This window comes from Microtus pennsylvanicus, chromosome 19 (genome assembly GCF_037038515.1).
Source record: "Microtus pennsylvanicus isolate mMicPen1 chromosome 19, mMicPen1.hap1, whole genome shotgun sequence".
In the NCBI taxonomy this organism is placed as follows: domain Eukaryota; kingdom Metazoa; phylum Chordata; class Mammalia; order Rodentia; family Cricetidae; genus Microtus; species Microtus pennsylvanicus.
This window is the reverse complement of record NC_134597.1, coordinates 19,138,192-19,154,969: the sequence shown is the minus strand read 5'-3', so window position 1 is coordinate 19,154,969 and position 16,778 is coordinate 19,138,192. Positions and strand designations below refer to the sequence as shown.

Below are 16,778 nucleotides of genomic sequence, written 5' to 3'. Positions count from 1 at the left end.
ATTTTATTAGCAAGTAGTTTAACAAATGTGTCTCATAGCTCAAGGAACACTTCTGGGTATAACCCCCGACACAGAACACAGTGCACAGGCATGAGCCGGAGAGGAGGGTCTGTTCCATGTATAGGGACATGGCACACACAGAGTACATTCAAATGGTTTGAAAAATCCCACTGAAATACATCATGGACTCATCCACAAAATGCAATGACTGTGACTGAAATAAGATTAGGACTCTCGACATCCATCCCATGATAGTTCGTATTTCAGCTGATAAATCCCAGCTCTTTCTTGACCCACAATCCAGAGGCTGTCATTTACTTCACTAAATTCACTGGAGTGACACTAAAATGTACCATCCATCTTTCACCTGCCTGACCTCTGAGGCGATGAATCTGCGTGTCTCTCTTGAGGACTCGACACTTGGTTGCCCTCTCTCTTCTGCAAGGCTCTGGCAGCCCCACAAGATGAGAATTTCTCCTTATGCCAAAGTCTGCAGAGCCCCATGCACACATCAATTAGTTAACTTCTTTTAATATCGTAAGTGAGCCAAATTAAAAAAAAAAAGTGGCTGTTTCATTCTGAAAAGTCAATTCTACATACTTTCAATCTTGACACATACTATACCTTTTCTCCAACCAACTCCAGTCATACAAAAGAAGGCATTTTAGCTCTAGGAAAGTAGTCATATTGGGGAACTATTTGCCCTGAGGTCTAAAAGACTCCGTGAAGCTTCCCCAGGGATATTTTCCTAATACCTTGGTACAAAGATGCTAAATAAAAGTACATTGATCATCTAATTCAAAACTTGTGTGCCGACTGAGAAAAAAAATGATTTTCTATAGGGAATAATGCCTAATGGGAGATAAGTTATTTGTTTCAAACTATAAGCAAAGCAACTGTTACTTAGGTTTTGAGAATCTAAGTACACATTCTGATAACAGGGTTGATAACAGCATATATAGGAGTTTGATATTACCTCACAAACTATACTAAAATAATTTATTCTTTAATTTTTGCATTTGTCATTAATTTTCCCTGGATTTATATGACTTGTTTGTATGGTTGCTTGGTGCTGCTTTATAATCTTAATTAATTTTTTATTGTTATATGTGACTATTTGACTGCAAGAAGACTTTATTTTGAAAAGCTTATTATTAAAGTTTTGTTAAAATTCAATATGAAGACTCAAGTTGTCATGATTATAGAAATGTATGCATTTCTTTCTAAATAAATGTTATAAAAAGAAAACAACTCTCAAGATTTTTCAAGCAACTGAGTTGTTTTTGTAATACACTTCACTGTATCTTCTTTAAAAAACTATTGAAACTAATCTGTTTTGCAAAAAAAAAGATATTTTCTTTATCATTGATATTTTGGAATTAATTTAATTTTTAATTAACTAATAATTTTTTCAAGATTTTTAGAAGAGACTCCTGATTTATCCTAATCAGAATGTTTGCAGGACACAATGACAGAAGGGAAAATGAAACCCACATTTCCAAATTACCAGGTTGTAAGCACACTTGAACAGCATTCTTAACGTCTGGACAGGATTTTTACAGCACATTCCTGTAAACCCTGAACAACAGAGGCTACAGGATTAATTGGAGGTGAGACTAAACAATGTAACGAGACCCTGTTCCAAAAATATTCTGTAACTCAACAAAATAGGTGATACGTTTATATAGAAATGTCACAGGAGATGGTCAGTTCAGGCGACTTATTCACTATTGTGAGGAATCTAAGCTAGGATCCTCCCAGTAGACTCCTGGGAGATTCCCCTGAGTCAGGGACGGTGATGTAGGCAGAGACTGCTCATTCATTTCCCAGCTACCCAGACACAAATAATCACACAGAAACTGTATTAATTAAAACACTGCTTGGCAAGTCACTTAGGTGTATTGCTATTTAGCTCTTATATCATAACTTAACCCATCTCTATTAATCTGTGCATCACCATGAGGTCATGGCCTACAGGAAAGGTTCCAGGTGAGCTACCATGGGTGTCTTTCTCCTTTGGTAACTGCATGATGTCTCCCTGACTCCTACTATTCTCTCTATATAGATCTTTTCTAGCCTGACTATATTCTGTTAAACCATTGGCCAAAAGCAGCTTCTTTATTAACCAATGACAGTAGAGCATATTAACCGCATACAGAGGGGAATCCCATATCATAGTGATATTCTGGAAGTCCTTTTATTGTACAGAATTGCTTTAACTATCCTGGATATTTTTTGGTTTTCCATATGAAATTCAGTATTAAGGTCTGTAAAGAATTATTTTAGTCGATTGTTTTGAATTTATTGATGGCCATTTTTACTATGGCAATGCTAATGATTCATGGGCATGGGGGATCTTTCCATCTTCTGATATCTTCTTCAATTTCTTTCTTCACAGACTTGAAGTTCTTGTCATACAGGTCTTTCACTTGGTTGCTATGAGAGGAGAAAGGGGTGTAAGAGCCAGAGGGATCAAGGACACCACAGTTAGGCAAAAACAGTCTACTACCTGGGTCGTAGAAGGTCTCAGAGACTGAACTGACAACCAGGGAGCCTGCATGAGACTGACCTAGGCACTCTACATTTATGTTGCAGTTTTCCTTGATCCTTGAGCTCGTTAAGGATAAAGAATAAGAACTCAGAGAAAGTCTTTTTTTAGAACAGGAAAAAAGAAATGTCATATTGAAATTTATCATTTCATACAATGATCATATACTGACAAAATACAAAAGGAAGGTGCAACTCAGAAAAGGAGCAGGTGAAGGTGAAGAGGGATTAGCCAGGGAGCAAAGTCTCACCATAATGACTGACAAAATGGATCACACACGTCCTGTCTCTTGCTCTACTTATTCTATATGGCTCTAACAGCCAGAGTTGAGATTAATTGCCACATGAACAATCTCTGAGGACTGCATACCCCAACCTCTTCAGCAAAAGAGCAGAGGCAACTTCCTGTGCTTGTATTCTTGTTTTTTTTTAAACTTTTTAACAGACTGTTACTCAGATTCTCTCTTCTGAGGCATGAAAGATGCTTGGCTGGCAGCTTCTGATCCTTAGAGGGCCATGGTGGTTTCCTCCTAGCTGTTACACTAATCATCCTCCCAGGGCACATACAATTAGGGCAAATTAATTGGTACCTTTACATTTTGTCTCTTCCCCTAGAGTCATTTTACTTTGAAGATTATTGTGTTTCTCTAGCTTTGATATATAAATAATAAATATAAGGTTCCTAGGTGAATTCATTAAAAAATGTCTATGAGGTATTTTTAAAACTTTGTATACATACAAGTACATTATACAAATTGAGCAGGTTGCATTTATGTACTTAGAAAAGTGTGAGTGTATTTGTGTGTGTATGTGTGTATAACATTTAATAAAAAGGAAACAATGAGTTTCAGAGAAAACAATGGGGTACGTGGGAGAGTTTGGGGGAGGAGAAGAGGGGAAAGATGCAAATAAAATCTCAAAAAAATTTAAAAAAGCTTTTAAACAAGGAGTTCACCTAAAATTTATTATCAAAGAATACATGTTTGTGTTAAAAACACACCATATGTTTTATGTTCTTAGAAAATTAATTATCACAGTTCCTGTCAATCTTTGTAACTTACTTATTTATGGTAAAATATTACTGTACCATAGTAATCTTACATACTAGCTAAGAGAATATCTACTCAGCTTATAGACTATGAGAAAACATGAAGACTAGGCACTCCAGGCCTATTATCAGTGTAAAATACTGAGAAAATGTTCAGACTGGTAAATATCATTATGCTTAAGTGAGATAATTCTGATGAATCAAATACGAGAAATATTGCTCTGATTTTTTGTGGTTTTGCTGTTCTTGTTAAGATTACTGCTTCCATCTGGTTAAGTCAATCTTAAGTACACTATTGGAGTGCCATAGAGCACTTTGATAAGTGACCTCAACACAATCATTTTTAAGGAAGACTGTCTCCACAAATACCACAAAATAATACACAAAAATTTTTGTTTAAAGTTAACTAAAGTAATTCCACATACATAATTTTCAGTAAATAGTAGTGGTCAATTCACATGTCTCCTTTAATAACCTATTTTTAGAAATTTCATCACTCTAGCTAGTTCATATTCTTTTTTCTATGGAATCTAAGTTATTTTGTGAAGACAATAGTCCAAACCTATACTCAAGGTGCTGAGTCTAAGAAATATATACAGAGGTGGAGCTCGGAGAAGAGGAGGAAGAAGGATTGTAGGAACCAGAGGAAGGATTGTAGGAACCATGAGAACATGGCCCACAAAATCAGCTATGCAGGGCTCATGGGGGCTCACTGAGACTGAAGTCACAGAGCCTGCTGAGGACTGAGCTAGGCTCCCTGAATAGATGTTATGGTTGTTTAGAGTTTTTTTTGGGGGGGGACTACTAACAGTGAGTGAGAGTGGAGGTATCTCTGAGTCTGTCACCTGCTGATGGGACCCTTTTTCTCCCACTGGATTGCATCACTCACCCTTGAAAAGGGGTTTGTGTCTAGTCTTACTGCGTCTTGTTATGCATGTTTGGCTGATGTCCCTGATAGATCTACTCTTTTCTGAAGAGGAAGAAGGGAGATGGGGAGAGACAGGAAGGAGTACAGCAAGGGGAACTGCAGTCAGTTGTTTGCATTGTGTGTGTGTGTGTGTGTGTGTGTGTGTGTTGTGTGAGAGAAGAATAAATTAAAAGAAAATAGAAGAAAAGAATTAAAAGTGCCAAAAAAGAAAATAAATTTCACTTATCTTTTTGGATGGCATTTCATTCATCCTTCCTTCCTTCCTTCCTTTCTTTTTTTGATGCTCACTACATACAAAATATTTTATTTAATATATGTATAGTTGAAATTCTCAAACATTTACTTTTAATAAGTTCAAATAATAATTCAGGGGAAAGTAAATCCTTCATTGTTACAAAAGATTATGTTTTCTTTAAGCTGAGTGCAAGGCAAAGTAGTTAGTTCATATTCAAGAACTACAACTATAATCAAGGTCAATGTACTGATAAGATCACATTATAGGACATGTGTTGAAACAAAAAGCATGGGTGAAATAGTGACTTTATCTTCTAGCTTTGTGCTAATTCTGGAACATGTGTTTATTGAATAAATAACGATGGCTTGCATCATTAAGTGACTTTTATATATTATGTGCTCTGTAAATTGAAACACATTAATTGTTGTAAAGCAGACAATATCATCTGTATGTCAAAGTTGACAATTAATGAAATATGATTGTAATTGAAAATCCAGAAATAATATTGCCAACAGATTTGTCAACCATATAGTAGTTATCAACGTTCTCATGACCCTGTGGAAGGAGAAGATATCAGGAGAGGTAGTTTTCTGTCTTGGAAACCTTCCAGAAATTGTAAATCTGTTTGTTCATTCTCCTTTACTATCCTTAGTCTGAGTTTCTTGCTGGGCATCTGCCTCCTGCCCTCCCTGCAGACCAGCTTTCCCTGCTCTTCAGTCTATATGGAACCAGAAGGCTTTTCCATTGTGTAAACTTCTTTTCCTTTCAAGAGGCTAACCCTAGCTGAGACCAGAGTTTCTTATTTTGAATTTTTAATTTCAAAGAATCCTATTCTTCCTTAGCTTTGTTCCATTTTATCCATCTAGATGACCCAGATGCCATGGCCTCAGGTACAGATTTGACAACTTGGACTGATCTAATGTGCCAGAGTTTAGTCAGGAGAAGAGACAAGCCATCCTGGGTGTTAGAGTTGTAATTAAATGTTTAAAACTGTCAAAGAGGGTTAGGGATGAAAATCACAGAGAAATCAATTTAAACATACACAAAATTACCTGTCTATATGGCATTTTCAAAAACATAACTACAGACATCAAACGAATACCTCATGAACCATCATGCCTCTTTTCTATTGCTAAGAAGTTATTACCAAATCAATGGTATTAAAGCATGTTGCATAACTCAAAAGATAATTTTAGGACAAAAATATTTACTTTTCATTCAAAAAAGCAAAAATCAGTGACTACATTCCATAACTATGTATCCAAATGACATAGAGGCATGCCATTATTTATTCCCCACTGCCTGTTACAATACTGTTCTAATTTAACAACTATTTCTGGGAAGCATATCTCTGTATTAACCTTGACTTTGACATCTTCCTGTTGGTGATTATTCGTTCTTGACTATCTCTCCAAAGACACTTTTGGTTTTAATCCTTTATCTCTCATTGCTTGATAATCACCTGAACCATTCAAAATATTGCTTAGTTTTACAGGTCCCACTATCTACGATTAAAGAGCAGCCAAGAAGGTAAGATAGTGTTCCAGAATAACTGTCATCCAGATATTAAATATAATATGTAGTCCTTAGGACCCTGGGAACAGTAAAACACATAATTATAAGCCATAAAGCTAGATTTTTTTTCCATACATCTGGTTACAGTGCAAAACATGAAGTACTGAGAGTCTAGCAAGGATATTGGGATATCCTCTGTCCCAACAACACCATATCTTAGAAGATGATTATTAAGAAATAATTCTTCATTGTGTAAATGTACCGCATTTTCTTCTGTTGAGGGAACGCTACAATGTTTCTAGTTTCTGGCTCTTAAAAATGAAGCCACTATTAACAAAACTGAACAAGTGTTCTTGTGGCAGGAGCATCCTTTGGGCATATGCCCTAAAGGGTTATAACTATGTCTTGAGGTAGATTGATTCCCAATTTTCTAAGGAGCCATCATATTGATTTTCATAGTGACTCTACAAATTAGCACTCCCACCAGCAATGAAGAAGTAGTCCCCTTGCTCTACATCCTCTCCAGCATAAGCCTTCACTTGTGTTTTTTTTATCTTAACTATTCTGAAAGGTGTAAAATGAAATCTCAGAGTAGTTTTGATTTGTATTTCCCTGATGGCTAGAGAGGCTGAATGTTTCTTTAAGTGTTTTTGAAACCATTTGAGATTCCTCTATTAAGAATTTTCTGTTTAGATCTATACCCAATTTTTAAATGAATTATTCAGCTTTTTAATAAATCTAGCTTCTTGAGTTCTTTATATACTTTGGATATTAGCCTTATATATTGGATATGTGGAGTTGGTAAAAATATTTTTTTATTCTGTAGGCTGCTTTTTTCTCAGTTGGTGGTGTCCTTTGCCTAACAAAAGCTTTTCAGTTTAATGAGTTCCCATTTATTAATTGTTTTTCTTAGTGTCTGCACTATTTGTGTTATGTTCAGAATGTTGTCTCCTGTAACATGCATTCAAGGCTATTCCACACTTTCTCTTCTATGAAGTTCAGTGTATATGGTTTTATATTGAAGTCATTGTTCTGTTTGAACGTGAGTTTCATTCAGGGTAATAGATGTGAATCTATTTGCCTTCTTCTACATGCAGACATCCAGCAATACCAGCACCATTTGTTGAAAATGCTCTTTTTTTTTCCATTGTGTATTTTGCTTCTTTATTAAAAGTCAGGTCTCCATAATAGATGTATGAATTTTTGTCTGGGTCTTCAATTTGACCCTAAAACTGACATAAACAGAGATTAAATCTTAAAAATAGATACAATAACAAGGAATTCATAATTTTAGTATACTTTGCTTTCAGAGTAATGAAATCCCAGACAGCTAGGAAGAAACATTACTACCAAAATTAAAATGAGGAGGATCTGGAGAGATTTGTCAGTGGTTAAGAATACTTGTTGCTCTCCGAGGAGGCAAGTTGGATTCCCAGAAACAACATGGTGACTTACAACTGTCTGTAACTACTTTCCAATGATCCAAAAGCCTCCTCTGGTCTACACAGACATACATGCACTTACTTTTCTAAAGTGCTTACTGCTCTTCCAGAAGACCCCAGTTTGGTTCCTAGAGCCAATATAGGTGCTCACAACCCTCTGCAATTCCATTTTCTGGAGATGTGTCTCCCTCTTCTCTCCTTTGAGGGCACTCATTTGTGTATGATGCACCTTAATTGAAGAAAACACACATACACACATAAAAATAAATAAAGCATAAAAGTTCATAACAAGTAATGTTGCTTGACATCAGTTTTCTGAAAGAAGGTGTAGTGTAGAACACTTTTAAGGAATTTTATTAAGTACTTAGAAGAGTATATAGATGACAATAATCTTTAGTAAGGCCCAGCATTTTCACTGGAGCACAACAAAAGGATTTGCAATGAGCACCATGAGTCCTGCAAAAAACTAGTTGGAATCTATTGACAGAATGTGGATGGAGGAATGGACAGTCACAGCTTGGAAAGTGGGAGCCAGGAGGCAAGGAAAAGGGGGGTGATGAAGCAATATCTACTGAGGCATACCCACTAAGGTAAAAGCACCCATATGAACAATAGTGTTGATAGGGATCTGGGCTGAAATGTTGAAGTTTAAAGACTTGAGTAAATAAGAAAATATTACAGACACTCATACAAAGGTGGGGTAGGGAAGGTGATAGAAGAATGCAGTAGGGCCATGCAGGTAAAATCCAAAGAGCTAGTGAGGAGGTAGGGGCACCCAGGAGATCCTATGCCAGGAATTTTGGATTTTTTTTTTAAATAGATTCTTCTCTCATAAAATACATCCTGACCAAAGTTTCTCCTCCTCCTAGGATCTTCCATATGCCTTCTCTCCCAGATCCATTCCACCTCAAGTTACAGTAAGACAAGACACAAGTCCTCATATGGATGCTGAACAAGGCAATCCAATAAGAGGAAAAGAGTCTCAAGAACAGGAAAAGGAGGCAGAGATACACCTGCTCACCATTCAGAGTCTCACAAAAGCACCAAGCTAACAGTTATAACATATATGTAGAGTATCTGGTGCAGACCCATGAAGGCCTTGTGCTTGAAGCTTTAGTCTCTGTGAGCCCATGTGAGCCCTGATTCTGTTTTTGAAAACATTTCTTCAAAACCAAATGGTTTGAGGTTCTAGCACTACCATCCAGCTGAAAGATTCTAGATGTTTCTATCACAGTATTAGATGAAGACTAATAAATTATGCAGATAACATTCTATTTTCCTAAAAATAGGAGTTTCCTTTTTTTGCTATCTGCCTCTCTTGGAGAAAATGAGGCATATTATTGAGGCACTTCTAAAAGAATTTCATCTTCTTGAGTCTAGTAATCTTTTGGGAGGAATTCAGGAAGAAATAAAGTAGGATAAATCTCACTTGTTTTCAAGCAGTTTGTGCAGCTCACTTAGCATTGGTTATCTAATCTACAGTGTTGGTCTACAGTGTCTGATGCCATTCAAGGTGCGATCCACAGCAGCTTCCCTCCTGTGTTGATGTTTCAAGGTTAGTTTGCTGTAAAGTGACCTCTGTCAATGGTTCTGATCCTCATCAGTCTGTGATGTGAGTTTCAATACTGGGGCAAAAATAAAGCCACTGAATATATCTCAGAGACACACCAGGATGTTAAAACAGGTTGTCCTGTCTCTAGTTAATTCTGTGTCCTCTCCCAAACACATATGGGGTTTCATATTATTATTCTATAGGAGTATTTTATGTTAAATACATTTTTAAAGGGAGCTAATGCTGATTCTGAAGAAAAATGAGTGCTATAGAGAGTTCTACATCTTCTCAAAGACCATAAAACACTAAACGAGTATCTCACAAATATTGCATTTATCAGCTCTAAGTGCTTTGGCCTGGCAAGAAGAATCAGCAGACGCTTTCATTAAGCCTGATGAACTTAGCTCAAACTTCAGAAGCCACATGATGAATGGAAAGAACGAACTTCCACAGCTTTCCTTCACCTCTACATGTGTGTTGTGGCACGCATATGCCACACAAACTTACCTACCTACACATTAATAAGTGCAAACGCTGTCTAATGAAACAAGAATTTACATTGGTAATAAATGAACAGTTTTTAAGGTGCACGGTCCAAGATTCTCCAGTGAATTTAGTTGTATTAACAACCAGAAGGGATGTGAGCACAGCAACCCTTCTGTGGCACTCTCTGGAGTCCTGGCTGTCATTTTGAAGTCTGGAGGAAAGCCTGAGCATGAGAACCCAACTGAGCCTTGAGCCACAGAAACAGAAAGATGTCGAGGCCTTTTGAAGTCTCTAAATCTGAGACCCACTTGGAAGTGTGTGTGGTGCCCACAAAAGCTGAAAGGAGGCATCAGATCTTTGTAATTGGAGTTATAAATCTCTATGAGCCACTATGTGCATGCTGGGTACCAGACCTGGTTCCTCTGCAAAAGCAGCAAGTGCTCTTAACAAGACTACTATTCTTAAAAATTTTAAAGCTACTGACATAGTTCATGCTATTATTTTTTATTATTTCTTGCCAACCAATAAAGCTAAAGTGAGGCAAACTTTTTTTTTGCTTTAATAATTCATTTGTTTATTTTGAGATAAGGCCTTGCTCTGTATGCCACCCTGGCCTGTAGTGATCCTCAAACCTTATTCTTCATAGGTATGATTATAAGCTTGGCATTTGTGCAAGGGTGTGCACGTAGCTGTTGGGAGACAAGCCCTGGCAGTCATATCTTTCCTTCCACACTGAGATCCTGAGATTAATCTAAGGTCATCAGGTTAGTTAACCTGTTGAACTCTCCCTCCAACCTTCCATAAGCTTTTAAAGAACAGGAGAACTGACGCACTTTGAAAAAGTCTGGAACTTTCCAATCTGGTCCTCTTAACCATGCTCAGTTAAGAAAAGCGAAACCAGAGGTCTCTAAATCAAGTCACAGTATTTTCACTTTAGTGCTAGAGAATGTGGTTACCATGACTATAATTTTAAGAAACAGAATTGCCTCTGTCCTTGAATGACCATAAGATAATAATGTCTTGAATGGCCATGAGATAATAATGTCTTAGAATAAAAAAAGTTATCATATCATAAATTCTCAGTTGATGATTAAAGTTCCCAGAAGCTCTGCATCAGGTTGCTAGTTAATTCTTGAAAAAATTTCTATGACACCTAGTTGAATTCATAAAACATAAGTTTATAATTTGGACTGAGGATTTTAAATTTTAATCTAGAATTTGGGATCATATATCTTCAATAAAAACCCAATAAATAAACAATGAAATGTTATAGATGTTCCTTCTGAAAGCAAAAGATGGCCAGATGCCATCTGGTCCAGTTTTAGAGCCAGAATGTTTATTGTCTATTGTTACATTTCCCAGAGAGCTGTCATTACAGCTTTAGGGTTCCAGGAATGAACAAGGTTCATGGGGAGGAAGCAATTAGCTATGGTCACTGGACTCAAGGTAATACACTTGCTGTAAGAAGAAGGTGAAGTTAGAGAGGGCGGAGAATAATGATAGATAGTTAATAGATAATAGACAGTGAATAATGACACTGGGCCAGAATCTGGAACCTGGCTATAGAATATTCATGTGGAACTCGTTAGAAACTGAGTAATCCCAGAATTTTTTTTTTAGGTAAAGGTTGCTACAAAAGTTGGAAGATGAGTCATATTTTAACAATTTCTTAAAGTGGTTCATGGTTCATATTTTTTCTCTTATTGTGCTTTAAAGGTTTATTTATTAAAAAATAACTCTCTCTCTCTCTCTCTCTCTCTCTCTCTCTCTCTCTCTCTCTCTCTCTCTCTCTCTCTCTCTCTCTCCAGGTGCCCATGGAGGCTAGGAGGGGAAATTGGATTACCTTGAGCTATTAAAAGCCACCTCACAAAGATGGTAGGGACAAGCTCAGGTTTTCTGCAAAAGTGGTAAGTGCTCTTGACTGCTGAACCATCTCTCTCCTGGTTTCTTTTCTGTTATCATGGCAAAACACCATGATGAGAGAAATGTAGAAGGACATGTCATTTATTTATGCTCACAATTCCTAAGGGTTAGAGTCCATTATGACTGGAAAAGACACTGCAGTTGGCTGGGAAGATTAGTGGCAGAAGCAGGAGGCTGGCTGGTAGCATTGCACCCACACTCCTCAAGAAACAGTGAACAGGAAACCTGCCCAGGCTCTAATGCCTGTAGGCCTGCTGCCGTTGACCCTTCCTCCAGAGAGCTCCACCTCCAATGTGTTTCAGTCTTCCCAAACACCACAGCAAGGGACCCATGTTCAGCTATGTGAGCCTAGCAGAAACAGCTCACATTCTACCTACCTTAGACCTGAGAGGAAAAGGACACTTGAGGTGGCATTTTGTTCACATGGAAGCGTGACAGAGCTTAGCATGATTGTCTAGTTTGATAGTCATCCTGTTGATATGCAGTCCATTCACAAGCAGAACAACACAAAAGAGTAGAAAAAATGCCAAAGGAATAGAAAAAACTGGGGCAATGATCTATATACTCACTATTGTGTTTATGGTAACAGTCTTGTGCCTGTGTTCACACCACACACATTACAAACTTTCATTTTCTTAGCAAATTTTGATTGATATATTAATAAATTTATTAGATCATGGAAACCACATACATCACCCTGTGAATGGAAAAAAGAGAGCTAAGCAGGGCCAAAGAATGCAGCTACAATCAATCACACAAAACAGCTTTCTCTATTCTAGAAGAGCAGGTCAGGGTAGAGCATCTCCTCAAGTGACCTGAGAGGGAGCAAAGATAACTGATTAGAGTAAGTTCTAATGATGACAAGAGAGGTCTTTACTAATAGTTCCCTTATAGAATTTCTACCAGTATGGGATTCAGATTTGAAATTTTTTGTGCCAAAAGAAGGAATATCTGTGTTTCTATCAACATGTATAGACCTGGAATCATAGGAGAGATTACAGTGATGGCTTTGAAAGTAGTCAACTTGCAGACAACAGAGTCAGATTCTTCATGAAGTCTACAAACAGGAGACAACCAGAAACATGGCAGTAATAAAGAAGATATGTGCAAAAGACAAAGATTACATATGTATATGCCAAATAAAATGTAAGTAAAACTTGTAAGAAAATGTGTCATATTCAAAAATAATAGATCTCAACCTATACTTAATTCTGTTCTGATAATGCTATTGAGTTTCAAGAATAAAAAACAATCAATAGAGCATTCAGGAAGATGATGTAAAGTACGTTCAATGGAGGAATACTAACATTGTTTTTACACTTCCCTAGAGGAAATATGATTAAAGAAGAAAGGTATAGCAGCTAGTACATTATATAGGGAAGCATGCCACCTGGCCAAGGTGTATGTTCTCTGTCATGTTTTCTTCAGGCATGAAAACAAAGATACAAACATTTTTTCAAGCAAGATGAAATTGGTGACTATACAAACACGATCCATTTATTAAAAGACTATGACTCTTCAAAATTTCATCTATGAATAAAAAACTAAGGAAGGAGATAAGAGGAAACTAATAAGATACTATATAAACTATTATAGTTTAAACATAAAAATAAAATTATCAAACTGAGAAGATTCTAGTCACAACATAGTTTAAAAATAAAATAACTCATTACAGAGAACAATCTGTATGTTATAAACCTTGAAAAGTTAAAAATTAAATAGGAATAAAAGATGAGATGGAGTTTATAGTAAAATTTATGAGAGAGAAAATATGAGATATTAAGATACTGTTTTCCTTATTTTTCTTTGCAAATTGTGAATAAATATCATTTAAGTTCTGTAGTTAGTGTAGTTTTGTTGTGATTATTTTAACTTCAGGAGAGTTAAGAAATTAACACATTTCACGAGTGCATTAATCTGTATTCTTTCCCTGTGACAAAACACTTGGTGCAATCTACTTAACAACAGAGCCTATTTTCACTGTGAGGTAGAGATCTCAGTCTATGATAAGTTAGCCCTGTTGCTTTGGGTTTGTGGTACCAGAGAAGTTCAGGGCAAGAATACAAAGTGGAGATGCCTGTTTACCTCACGACAACCCAGAGGCAAATAAAAAAAAGTAGGAAGGTTCTGGGCTTTCAATAGTCCTATCAAAGCAAGTCTCCAGCAACCAAATGTCTTTTCACTTGCCCCACCTGTGAATGGTTTCAACACTTTCAACAGTGGCATGTGCTGGGGCTCAAGTATTAAACACACAGGTCATTTAGGTACATTCAAGGTGCAAACATTATTATATATACATATATAGAGAGAGAATGGTATATATTATATATATATATATATATATATATATATATATATATCATCTTTATTTTGTGTTTTTGTTCAGTTTCCTCCCTTTTTAAAATTTTAGGCAAAATGGATATTATAGTATCATAGTTTTAAATTAGTATGTGTTTTCTCAAGCCATTGTTCCATATTCTGTCAATATGGCTCTCTGACTCCATTTAAGGAAATATTTAGGAAAATATCCAATCAACATTTTGTGACAATTTTGAATATTATTTTTATAACTAGTTTTAAGGGTAGTTTCACATTCGCAGAAAAATAGTGAAGAGCACAAAAAACTGTAAACCTAATTCTCTCACTATTGACTTCTTTATTACCACAAAAAAATACATGTTAACAGGATACTATAGAAGCAAGATAAATTTGAGCCTTTCTAAACACACTTTTAAATAAAGACTGTGTTTTACTCAGTTGTCCTTGATAAAACATTAATATCTCTTTTCAAATATTTAACTAAAGGCTCATCTTGGATCTGAAATTAATCAATTTCCCCTCTCTCTCTTTCTCTCTCTCTCTCTCTCTCTCTCTCTCTCTCTCTCTCTCTTTTTTTTTTTTTGGTTTTTTTTTCAAGACAAGATTTCTCTGTAGCTTTGGTGCCTCTCCTGGAACTAGCTCTTGTAGACCAGGCTGGCCTAGAACTCACAGAGATCTGCCTGCCTCTGCCTCCCAAGTGATGGGATTAAAGGTGTGAGCCACCACCAGTGACCTGGCTAGTTCCCCCCACCCCCTTTTTTTTAATGGTCAGCAAATTTGAGAAGGAATGGTGAGATACTTTCTAGAATGTTCCTTACTAGTGATTTTCATGGTGTTTTACTAATGATTAGACAGACTGGTGGTACCTGGAGCTTAGAGACCAAAGAGGCGAACTGTTATTCTCACCACATCAGGACAGGAATAGATGCCAGCCAGTGGGGGTAGCCAGGCATTGCCAGGAATCTACTTGTCTCGACCTTCCTAGCCATGAGATGACCACTGTGCACCACCACACTTGGCTTTTGTGTGTCTCCCAGGGATCTAATAAAGTTTCTGCTTGCACAGCAAGTGCATTAGAGGCTGAGCTAGCTCTGCAGTTCTGCTAATACAGCTCACTGGCACACTGTAAGGTTTCTCAGCTGTTAGTTAAGGTACGTCTCTCAGTCTCATTTCCACATTCCACTTTTCAGATGAAGCTACCTGCAGCTCAAGAAGTGAAGGGAAGTTCCACCCCCTGAGAGAAGATGTCTACATACATTATTTGCAATTTTTTAATGGCCACTATTTTCTTGTTCCCCTTCTTATTTGCTATGCCACCATGGATTATGGATTTTGAATTATAATAAGAACCTGCAGATCCCCTTCATTTAAAGTACCTGCCTGAAGCTGCACCCCACCTCACACAGAAACACACCTGCAGTGAGATCTTTGCTGTGCTGGTCATACAGTTGACTCCTTTGTTGCCACAGATATTCTGTAATCCCTTCATCTTCTCCATGAATTTCTGTGCACATAAACTCAGGTTTAGATTGTGTGCTATGAACCTCTATGTGTTTTGACATATGCAGAGTATCCTGAAATTTTCACCATAGTACAGACAGACGAGTCTCATCTTCTAAAGGAACCCTGTGTGTGGCATGCTCTACCTGCTTCCCATTTTTAATTCCTGTTTCTCTATAGGTTTTTCTCTTCTTGATTTGAAAAGACAACATGAATAAATTTTGATAAAATATTGAGTCATTAATCTTTTTAATGGTATTTATTTCTTTAACTTTACTTCATCAAGAAAATTATCTGAACGGGATGGCATCCTTGGAAAGAATGCACAGCTTTCTTAAACTAGAAGGATCCTACCATCCTTCAAGGTTTTCAAATGTAAATTATATATACTGTCTAAAAATTCAGGCAGCATTTTTAAAACTTGTGAATTTTAAGGTGGGGCTATGTAGTTTGCAAACAGATACACTACTGGCATTCTATTCACCTTGCTGCTGATCATTGCAGCTGGGGTATGCAGAAAAGATGGGTGTGTGACCAGTATTTGCTTTTCAAGTACTGTGTACTTGCTTATCAAGTATTATGATTCTTTCATTTTAGCATAATAAAGGGAAAAAGAGAAGTATCATCATTTAAATTTTGTCTTTCAGAACATTGTCTTTCCCATAGAAAACAATTAGAAATTTTCTTTATTTTAGTTTAGAGGAGATGGATTTTTTTTAAGCTGAAATATAGCTCAAGGTTAGAGCATGTATGTTTTGTATGACTCAAAATCCATTATGTATCACCACACTAATAAATAAAATAATAATAATAAACAAAAAACAATTCTAAATCTAGATTCATCATGTGATTATAGTGCTTCTGCATCACGTGTGTGTGTGTGTGTGTGTGTGTGTGTGTGTGTGTGTGTGTTTCAGGACAATATAAATGATTTTGTAAAGGATTAAAAAATTAAAAGACTAACATCACACAAACTGCAATTTCAGTCATATTCTTTTCTTGGCCTAAATTTAAGAAAGATTGGATGGAGCTGTGGGCCCCATGGGCCCCACGTCTTGAAGTTTAATCTTCATTATGAGATATTTACAGGATAGAAATGCAGAGCTGAGGATGCTCAGCCACAGTTGGAAGGAGAACAAGTCATAGGGAGGAGTTCCACGATGGCAGCTGCTGGCTTTACAAGAAGGAGAGTCAAGAGAAGACATGTACTGTAGTGTTTCCTTATTTCTTATCATGTGACCGTTTGCTTCTCTGGAACTCAATCTGGAAGGCCACAATCATAA

The 16,778-nt window shown here is 36.7% G+C and overlaps 1 long non-coding RNA gene across 1 annotated transcript; it reads left to right on the top strand.

Moving 5' to 3' along the window:
• The first annotated feature begins 9,190 nt into the window (after positions 1-9,190).
• Positions 9,191-16,104, top strand: LOC142838367 (uncharacterized). Its single transcript, XR_012908550.1, has 4 exons — positions 9,191-9,270; positions 11,562-11,660; positions 12,652-12,822; positions 15,186-16,104. It is a non-coding gene; the product is annotated as an uncharacterized LOC142838367 (long non-coding RNA).
• The last annotated feature ends 674 nt before the right edge of the window (positions 16,105-16,778 follow it).